General features: G+C 44.5%; 1 pseudogene; it reads left to right on the plus strand.

The window, feature by feature from the left end:
- The first annotated feature begins 476 nt into the window (after window positions 1-476).
- LOC137732693 (uncharacterized) lies at window positions 477-2,873 on the plus strand (annotated as a pseudogene).
- The last annotated feature ends 8,465 nt before the right edge of the window (window positions 2,874-11,338 follow it).

Consider the following 11,338-nt stretch of genomic DNA (forward strand, 5'->3'; position numbering starts at 1 on the left):
TCTATCATAATAGTCCAAGATGAAATTACAACAACAAAGATCCTCAGCTAAGTACCTTGGGCAGTGATGAAACAAAACTTCTCTGTAAACAGATGGCCTCCAGAACTTGCCTTGGAGGAAATAAAGATGGAAATGGTTCCTTTTTGGGTTCAGATTCCCGAGGGGGGGTGCCTCTCTGCCTCACTTTAGAAACTAATGTATGACGCCTCTCTAAGGATATTGGTGAATTTTTGGAATTCGAGGATCCATCCAAAGCACGAGGGTTTCTATGGGCGAAGGTATTTGTCAATACCATAAACCCCTTAACCACTGGCTGTTGGCTACCAACGGAGAATAATAAGGATACTTGGGTGGAATTTCGGTATGATATGTTGCAAGATTTTTGTTACCAATGTGGGAGAATCAGTTATGCAAATACTAATTGCTCTTTCAAACCAATAAAGGGAGGTATTGCTGGGTTTGGGGAGTAGACCGAGATGACTCTAATTCTGGATGTGGCGGAATCCCCCAGATTTCTGACTATTGGTGTAGGGGAAAAAAGACCAGCAGGTCTAGTGAGAACTGGTACGAAGTTAGATACTCAGTGGAGCAAAGGTGCACTAGAGAAAGGAGAGAACCGGGAGAGTGGTAGTAGCTCTGCAGGTCTTGGGTCTAATGAGATGGCATAACACACCAACAAAGGAATGAAGAGATGACACAGGTTGGATAAGTCCGGGGAAGAGACAGAGACATACAAATCTTAGCGGATAATGACTGGAGGCTATCCTCACATGATCCATGAGTACTTATGGGCTTTAGGCTTGCAAGCTCTCCCCAATCACACATCCTGGCCTTACAACAAAGACATGGGTGTAATCCAACGGTCACTATACAAGAGATCTAGGAGGAGGATCTCAGAGATGGAAATCAGAACTCACTATTCGAAGAAAGTCGAGGCAAGCCAAATGAAGCGATGAGCATAGCAAAAGGACCTAGAAATGACCCAATCTCCTCAGAAAAAAGGTCAAGAACATCAAAACTAGGGATGAGAGAAAAGAAAGAGCGGCAGAGAGGCTGTGAAAAATGAGTATCACAGAGAGATGCTTGATGATGAAGAAAGTTATATATGTCGAGGAGGAACTCCAAGAAGTCCTAGTTGAATATCAGGATAGGTGGGATTATATGGAAGAGGTTTCTGAGATGAAAGGAAATCACGTTTTGCAAAAAGAGCAGGAAAGTCTTCCAAAGAGATGGTGGCTGGCCTTCAATAGTTGTTCACCATAATACAACTATTTGGAACTGTTGTGGTCTTGGGTTGGACACAATAGTTCGAGCCCTACATAGGTTTATTAGAAAGTATAGGCCCTCTATGATCTTTCTCTCAAAAACTAAGATGAAGGATTATAGAATTGATGGTGTGAGGAGATGGATTGGGTTCTCAGGAGGATTCAATGTGCCTTCAATTGGGAAGGCATATGGCCTTAGCTTATGGTGGGATGATCTGCTGGAAGTTGATGTCACTTTTTCCTCAAAGCATATCATTGATGCACGTGTGCGTGATGTAGGGAAGCTTCGTTGGGTGAGGGTAATTAGGTTTTATGGTGACACGCCTCAACCCAAATATCCAAATGACACCTGGATGGCACATGCTGGCCGCCACTCGAGAGTGACGAAAACAATGAATATATGAATTTACGGAAACATGAGGGAACAAGTAATCCAAAAATTATGCAGCAAACAATAATCACAAGGAACACATAAACAATGAAAGGCAATAATAATGATCCAAATTAAGCATAAACAAAAAAAATATTCAACGGTGACAAATCTAAAATAAAAGATGTGCCAATATGTCGAGAGCATACCACAAACGGAAATACTAGTGAAAGGAAAACATCAAGTTACAATTATTCATGAAAGAAAGCCATACGCAAATGGAAGAACGCTAGATCATTGGTAGGGAAATGCCTTGATGCTCGGGTCGTACTCCTCGTCACTATGTCTTGAGTAGGGCTGGGCAAACGGGGCCTGGACCCGCGGGTAGGGGCGGGTCCGAGTGATTCGGGGCGGGTACGGGGCGGGTCCTGTTTTTAAAATCCTGAAACGGGGCGGGGCGGGGCGGGTCCATGTCATTTGCGGGGCGGGACGAGTCTTAATTGCTGAGGAAACGGGTCCCCGACCCGAACCGTTTCCACCTTCCAAAAATTTGAGATTTAATCTGATCCGTTGGTTTAATCCGATCGCACTCAAGTAAGAGTCTCAGACTCTGCCTGCCAGACTCCCACAGTCGACACCCCACTCCCCAAATCTCCTCTCCTCTCTCGTCTCAGACCTCGCTCGAGCTCCCCATCTTCCCCCTCCCCCTCGTCCTCTTCCCCGGCGCCATCCTCCCCCTCTAGATCTTCGAGTTCCGCTACCGTATCATGATGCACTCCCTCCTCTAGACCGATCTCCGATTCGGGGTTATCTACAATGATGCCGTCTCCGGCACCGCCGACGTTGGCTGCGTCGGCGAGGTCATCAAGCACGAGCGCCTCGTCGATGACCGGTTCTTCCTCATCTGCAAAGGCCAGGAGCGGTTCCGGGTCACTGACCTCGTCCGTACCAAACCTTACCTGGTGGCGGAGGTCCAATGGCTCGAAGACCGGCCGTCGAACGACGGCGAGGAGGACCTAGAGGCGTTGGCCAGCGAGGTCGAGTCGTATATGAAGGATGTGATTCGGTTGTCAAATCGGTTGGGCGGGAAGCCGGAGAAGGATGTGCAGGACCTGCGACGGAACCTGTTTCCGACGCCGTTTTCGTTTTTCGTTGGGAGCACTTTCGAAGGGGCACCGAGAGAGCAGCAGGCGCTGCTGGAACTGGAGGACACGGCGGCGCGGTTGAACTGGAGGTAAACCTCTTTGTATCCCTTTCCCCTGCCTCTAATTCCTGGAGGACTCTAAATGTTGATTTTTCCAATACTGTTTATTGGTTTTGAATTTTATGGATCTGCTTATAGATTGTAGATTTTAAGTTGTTTGGTATTTAAATTTGCAGAAATTTAAGAGTATTTGATTACCATAGTTTATTGGTTTCGAGTATTTGAAGAGAGGCAATCTGTGCAGTTTTGTGCAGATTGCAATCTGTGCAGTTTGCAATCTGTGCAATTTGCAATCTGTGCAATTTTGTGCAGATTGCAATCTGTGCAGTTTTTGTGCAGATTGCAATCTGCAATCCGTACAAATTTTTTTTTTTTTCAAACAACCAAAAAAAAAAAAAAAAAAAAAAAATAAAGGACCCGTGGACCCGGCTCGAACCGGCCCGTTTCAACCGGGCCGGGTAATGTCCGGTTCTTATATTAGAAAATGTAATCCCCGGCCCGGCCCGTCCCGTTCTCTTTGAACCTAGGTCCGGTCCGGTCCCTTCAAAATTGGGCCCGGCCCGGCCCGTGCCCAGCCCTAGTCTTGAGGGGGACGGAAAAACAGAAAAGGTGAGTGGACCACAATTTATATTAATACTAATAATACGAAAACCGATTTCTTTCTGAACATACTAACCCTCTGTTTTGAAAACACATATATAGACTACATAATAAGCTTTTTGAAGACTCTAGCATGCCATGAAAAATGTTTGTAAAAATAGTACGTATAAAACAATGCTTAGAAATGGTAGTATAGCTGCTTAAAGGTAAATCCATAAATCTCATCAATACTGTACTCACTAAGGGTATTATAGTCGCCCAAATGCATAACCTATCCATCACTCGAAGGTGAAGCTATACGACACTGGATGTGCTGTATGATAACCCACTGCACCGAACACATATCTCAAAAACTCGTATTAAATTACTGGAGCTCAAAAGCTCAAAGCCTCATCTCACAGAATTGCATATACGAAAATACAATACTTCATAACGTTTCGTAAAACATAATTTGATAAACCATAAATAATGCATAAAAGCAATTTTAATAAATCATAATTTCTTCATAAAACATAAATCTAAAAACCCATAAATCATCTCATAAAGCATAATCAATTCAAGAAATATGAAATCCATGCAAGCCTAATATTTTATAAAAACATGCAATTTAAGAAGGGGTCCACTCACAAGTATTTCGCTACCGGAGAGCCACTCGAACTAGGGAGGACTGGATTACTTCCAACTGAGGCATCTAAATACAAATGGAGACCATTTAATAAAACTCTACTAAAACAATGAAAATTAATGGACATCAGATTCATATTCGGCACATCGAAAAACCTAAGGAGGGACACTGGGTTCCCCCTCGCATCGCCACGAGGCGGCAGCTAGGGAGGCTATTCGCCACAACATGCACTGAGATGGGTCGTTAGAAAAGTCATCGGCGCCGTCATGGTTGTTGCCAGGGATGGCGGTGAAGCACAGTACCTCCGACGGAGGCACGTATGCTTTATGCACCGATCATGAGGCATATCCATGCGCAACCTACATACCGACTGTGGAAATTGAGATTCGGTTTGGGTCGGGTTAGACCCGGGTTGGATTTGGGCTTGAGTTGTTGGATTGGGATGGGTGCATGACTAGGCTTAGGTTAGGGTTAATGGGTTGAGCCGGTTATATGGCCCAAAGGTTTGGGTTGATTATTGGGTTGGGTTTTCAGGTTGCGGGTCAGGTTGACCAGGTTTCAGGCTGTGGGTGGCTCGGATTCCCTGCGGAAACAAGTTGGAGCTTGTACGAGGAGGCCGGAAAACTTCAAAATGCTATAACGACTTTATTTCTAAGTCAAATCCAAAAATTTAAAAGCCAAAACGAAGATATGAAGATAAGGAACAAGAGTATACCAAGATGAGGTTGAGTCGAGGTTGGGATTGGCCGGAAAAAGCCTACAAAGGTTGGGTTCCTCGCCGGAAAACTAGGGAGTGTTTTCCCCGAGTGGTTTCTGCATCCAAACACCATCAAATTGTCTCAAAAACTACCTAATCGTAGTTCTAAACATGATCTATGAAGATTTGGAGTAGTTATTGAGCTTAACTTGTCGAAAATGGTGAGAACTCGCCAAATTAGCTTTTTGCACAGTGAATGTACTGTGCAATGAGGGAGAAAGAGAAAATGAGGGGTTTCTCCCTATTCTAAGCTCCTAGGACTCGCAAGGGAGGGAATGATGGTGGTTGTGTCACTGGTGGTGGCCTCGGTGGTTGAGAGATGAGAGGGGAAGATAGTGGTGAGGGAGAGAGACAATGAGAGAAAGAGAAAGAGTTCTAGAGAGAGAGATGTCACGGAAGGGGAAATAAAAACACCCTAAAAATGGGGAGAGAGTGTGCCATGGGTTTGCCAAAAAGAGGCCCAAAGTGGAGAAATATCTTCGATAGTAAAATTACCAAAATGCCCTTGGCGTTCAAAATTTCATAGAAGCTTCGTTTTAGCTCCGAATTTGATTTCGTTCATGCTTACGCGTTTGTGTCGACGAAAGCTATGAAAATAAAATTGTAGACATCAAAATTTTGGTGAAATGAATGTTGACCAATAAATAAAATTTCAACGCTCACGTGTCACATAAATTTTACACATAGCGTGTGACTCAACGAAAAATCGAAATGAATCAGAAAAGTCATCAAATAGGACATGTGTCAACACCTGGCAGAAATGATTTATTTCATCTGAATATTATATTCAGAATTAGGCCTTGAAAATTTCTATAAATAGAAGCCAATTTCATTCATTTTTTTTCACCAATACACATTACACCAAAACCTTGAAGCTTTGAAACTCTAAAGCTCTCAAGCAAATCCCGAAGGATCAAGAAAGCCCTCTTCATTCTTCCTCAAAACCTCCTTCAAGATCAAGCCCCGACGACCCTTGAAGAACTTCCACCAACTCAAGATCAAGCCCCGACGGCCCTTGAAGAAAGTGTTCATCGTTCATTATCCGTTCATCCTAAGATCAAGCCCCAACGGCCATTTGGATCAACAACATCAACAAATCCACACATCTAACTGTTTTTCAAGATCAAGCCCAAAACCCCTTGAAGATCCGTTCATCAATCGTTTATCCCAAGATTAAGCCCCGGCGGCCTTTTGGATCAGCAAACACACGTTCTTCAAGATCAAGCCCAAAAACCCTTGAAGATTCGTTCATCAACCGTTCATCCTAAGATCAAGCCCCGACGACCCTTTGGATCAACAACATCAATAAATCCGCATAATTGTTCATCCCTAGACCAAGCCCCGACGACCCTTTGGATCAACAGCCCATCCACATACCTACATTTTACGAAGATAGAATCAGAGGCTAAATTCATAGAAGAAATTGTAACCCCAAAATCAATACAAAATATATTTTGTACACGTGTTCTTATCTCAGGAATTTTCGTGTTTACAAATTTGGCACGCCCAGTGGAACAATCTCTACCTCTCATCTCTATCCTCAAATCCGCAAAAAAAAAATAAAAATAAAAATAAAAAAGCACAAATGGCATCAAGAAAGGATCAAGTTGTTCCCGCAATCAAAGCGAAGGACAAGAACATCCTCGCCGCAAGTGGTTATATTTTGGGCATCACAACCCGAAGCAAGGCAAGAGCTCTTTCTGCCACCTCTTCCATCTCTGCATCAACTTTGCCAAAGGAACAAGAACACTCGAGGCACGAGCCTGTGATCACCCTGGCCTCGCTAAGGGTGCCAAGGGAGGAAAGTCTAAGGAATGACTCCAAGTCCATGTCTTTTGATGCCGACTCAAGCGGCAACTCAGCCATGCAAGTCATGACCACCGGAGCAACTTTAATCGATGAGCAGTTGGCTCGAATGAATGAAGCGATCGTAAGGCTACCACGGACGGTGGAAGAAAAAGACTTGCAAATCGCTGCATTCATCAACCGACTAGAGACGCAGAATGATGAGAAACCCGACCCAAAGGTTAATCCACTGACGAGAGGAGCCAATGAAGAAGAAGAGCCTCCGGTGGAGAAAGTCAAAGAAGAGCAGAAGCCAGACCAAATGGCAACACTCATGGGATCTCTTTCTATCCATCAGCTGCAGGAGATGATCACCAACACCATCAAGGCACCGTACGAAGGGAGCTCACACACCTCCATGTTGTACTCGAAGCCCTACTCCAAGAAGATTGACTCCTTGAAAATGCCGAGAGGTTATCAATTGCCAAAATTCATGCAGTTCGATGGGAAGGGAAACCTAAAGCAATATGTTGCCCATTTCATTGAAACTTGCAACAATGCTGGGACGGAGGAAGACTAACTTGTCAAACAGTTCGTGCGCTCGCTGAAAGGTAACACATTTGACTGGTACACCGACCTCGAGCCCGAGTCTATGAACAGTTGGGATTAGCTATAAAGGGAATTTCTCAACCACTTCTACAGTACTAGTCACATTGTAAGCATGCTGGAGCTAACCAGTACGAAACAGTGGAAGGATGAACCTGTTGTCAACTACATCAATAGATGGCGTTCATTAAGCCTAGATTGCAAAGATTGGCTTTCTGAAACCTCCGCCATTGAGATGTGCGTTCAAGGCATGCACTGGGGGTTACATTAGATCCTCCAAGGCATAAAACCAAGAACATTTGAGGAGCTGGCAACTCGTTCCAACGACATGGAGCTGAGTATCGCCAATCACGGGAAGAATGAGCCGATCATCGAGTTTAAGAAGGATAAGGTGTTCGCCCCAAATGTGGACAAGACTGTTAAGAAGCCTACCAAGGAAGCTTTCACCGTCAACACTGCGCCCATCAAGACCTCATCTGCGCTCATTAAGATCTCTTCCAAGAACAAAGCGAAGGAGATAAAACAAGGTGAGCCTTCTTGCACCCAAGACAGGTATAAAAACACCTTGAGAGAACTGAAGCAAAAGACGTACCCTTTTCCTAACTCTGACATGGCTGTAATGTTGGATGACCTGCTGGAAAAGAAGGTGATCGAGCTACCCGAATGCATGCGTCCTGAAGAGATGAATCGCATAAACGATCCTAAGTACTGCAAGTACCATCGTATTGTGAGCCATCCTGTTGGCAAATGCTTCATCCTTAAAAAGCTCATCATGAAGCTAGCACAACAAGGGCAAATTGAGCTCGACCTTGAAGACATGGCTGCAACGCATACCACTACGATTGTGTTTGGATCGTTCGATCCCATGCCTCTCCAAGTGACATCTGACCATTCCTGTCAATGCTCAAGCTGCACGGCACCTTCTGCACGACTCTTACTGGGGGTAAGTGACCAAGATGCACATGCCGATGATGAAGAAGGATGGACATTGGTGACCAACAAAAAGATAAAGAAGCCAAGACCATAAGCCACAAGGCCAAAGGGGAAGCAAGGGAGAAAACACCGCCGCCACAACAATAGGAAACCTAAAAGAAATATAAAAGCTGCTAAGCCAACATATGTTAGGGAACCTATGGAGCAAGAGCCACGTATTCCCGTTCTTGCACGAGTACTTCCCGGAAGACTTCTTCCAAAGGTGTACTGCCGCTGTATGTCACATGGTCGAAGTGGAAATGGAAGAACCCTTAAAAGGCAAAGCCACCGCAGTTGAGGAAGAAAAGACCCTCACACCCAAAGAAGGTCTGTTAATGTACTTTAGCATCGAGGAAGCGCTACGAATGCCAAAGAAAATGCGAAGAGCACTAGCAGCGGTCTTGGCAAGTCCTGACGACCATGAAGTACAAGAAAGTAACAACAAAGGCTTGATGCTTCAGCCACGTGAATGTGCCACATGTTGTGCCACCCTTGATGTAATCAACTTCACCGACGAAGACTTACTGCTGGGATTAAAGTCTCATAACCATTCTCTCTTTATCTCGGGGTACGTAAGGGAGCACAAAGTCAACCACATGTTTGTAGATGGTGGGTCGGCCATAAACATCATGCTAAAGTCAACAATGACCACAATCGGCATCAAGGTAGATGAACTGTCCTTAAGCCATATGCTGATCCAGGGTTTTAACCAAGGAAGACAAAGGGCGAAAGGCATGATCTGAGTGGAGATGACCATTGGTGAAATCAAATCAAGCATGATATTCCATGTAATTGATGCAATAACTTCCTACAGCTTGCTCCTAGGAAGGCCTTGGATCCACGAAAATGAAGTAGTGCCATCCACCTTCCACTAATGTTTAAAATTCTACCAGGAAGGAGTAAAGGTGATCCAAGATGATACCAAGCCATTCATCGAAGCTGAATCACACTTTGCAGATGCCAAGTTCTTCATGGATGAAGACATGGTGCTCGAAGCTCTTCCAGAAGAGATCAAATCCACCGGAAAAACAACATATAAAAAAACAGAAGTGGCAAGCCATGCCCAAGAAGCAAGAAAGGCAAACCGTGCCATCTTCAAGCAAAAATGATGATGAGCCCGCTAAACCTGCAACGACCAAAGGGAGTAGGATGCCTTCAAAAGGACCAAACATGCCTATATTCCGATACATCCCGATATTAAGGAGAAAGAATGGTCAATCACCATTCGAAACTGGAGCAAGCAAAGTCCAGACACAGCGACACAAAGGTGATCTAAAATTGCTTAAAACAAATGCAGTTTTGACTCTGACACAACTAAGCGATGCTAAGATTGCAAGACGACCACAAGGTTTCATAAAAGCTCTGCCAAATGGCGTAGAACCAAACTTTCTCCCAACCACGAGGACCGAAGAAGGTTTTGATCCAAACGCCTACAAACTCATGTCGAAGGCTGGGTACAGCTTCGCTTCCTCTTTAAATCCTGGAAAGAAGGTTGCAAACATCGTTAATGACAAAGAACGTAACCTCACCGAGACTCAAAAGAAGTTGAAGAAGCATGGTTATGGAGTTGACAACAACAAAGCTGGGCTTGGCTTCACACCGAACGCACCCATGAAGATTTCAAGCAAAGTAAAGAACGCTAGCGCTCAACACATTAGCGTGACCATTGAACAAGATCAAGAAAAGCCTAAACCCACCTATCGGACGTCAGTCTTCGATAGGATGAATCATTCAAGACCCAGAATTTTGGCACTTAATCACATTGGTGGTCAAGAGCAAACCTCCGTCTTCAAGAGGCTTAATACACCAACATCCCAAAGCTATGTTTTTTAAAGGTTGTCAAAGCCTAAGAAACAAAACAACACGGCTAGCTCTCTTCCGCGACGGTTGGTTTTGGAAAGACTTGAAGAAACTAAGAAGCTTTCCTGAAAGAGAAAGACAACGCCAAAAGAAGAAAAGCTCGATGGTTTGGCAGAAAAAGATGACGTTCGAAGCTCTATTCCTTCAAGGATGAAGCACTAAGCAATCTTGGAGGTTAACACAAATGGACCACTGAAAGTAAAATGGCGCACCATCATCCACATTGGACAATCTTCATGCCAACACACTAAAGATGAGGTTCAGGATGTTTTCCACATCACGATCCAAGAAGGCAAAGAAGACGAAGTCCCTGAGGAAGATGTCACTGATGCACCACCTCAGCTCGAAGATGGGGGGCAAGCCACGATTGATGATCTCAAGGAACTCAACTTAGGCACAAGCGAGGAGCCCTAACGTATCTTCGTAAGTGCGCTGCTGAGTGCAGACAAGATAGAGAAGTACTACCAACTACTATTAGAGTACAAAGACGTCTTTGCCTGGACATACAAGGAAATGCTTGGCCTTGACCCTATCATCGCTGTGCATCATCTTGCAGTTAGGCCTGGAACACGATCGATAAAGCAAACTCAAAGGCGCTATCGATCTGAGCTCATCCCACAAATGGAGGTCGAGATTAATAAGCTAATCGAAGCAGACTTCATTCGAGAAGTGCAATACCCCAAGTGGATCTCCAACATCGTCATTGTCCTTAAGAAATCTGGACAAATACGTGTTTGCATAGACTTTCGAGACCTTAACGATGCTTGCCCGAAGGACGACTTTCCTTTGCCAATCATCAAAATCATGGTAGACGCAACCACCGGCCACGAGGCACTATCATTCATGAACAGCTCTTCTGGATACAATCAAATTCGCATGGCTCTCAAAGATGATGAACTAACAGCCTTCCGCACCCCAAAAGGTATCTACTGGTACAAGGTGATGCCCTTTGGTCTGAAAAACGCCGAAGCTACTTATCAACGCGCAATGTAGAAAATCTTAAATGACATGCTACATAAGAACGTAGAATGTTACGTAGACGATGTGGTGGTCAAGACAAAGAAAAGATCAGATCACTTGAAGGATTTGCGAATAGGTTCGAAAGGTTGCGAAAATACAACCTCAAAATGAACCCGTTAAAGTGTGCATTTGGCGTCACTTCTGGAAAGTTCCTCGGCTTTATTGTCAAGCACCGTGGCATTGAAGTGGACCAATCAAAGATCAAGGCCATTCAATACATGCCTGAGCCAAGAAACCTGCATGAGCTAACAAGTTTACAAGGATGGCTAGCTTT

This window comes from Pyrus communis, chromosome 4 (genome assembly GCF_963583255.1).
Source record: "Pyrus communis chromosome 4, drPyrComm1.1, whole genome shotgun sequence".
In the NCBI taxonomy this organism is placed as follows: Eukaryota; Viridiplantae; Streptophyta; class Magnoliopsida; order Rosales; family Rosaceae; genus Pyrus; species Pyrus communis.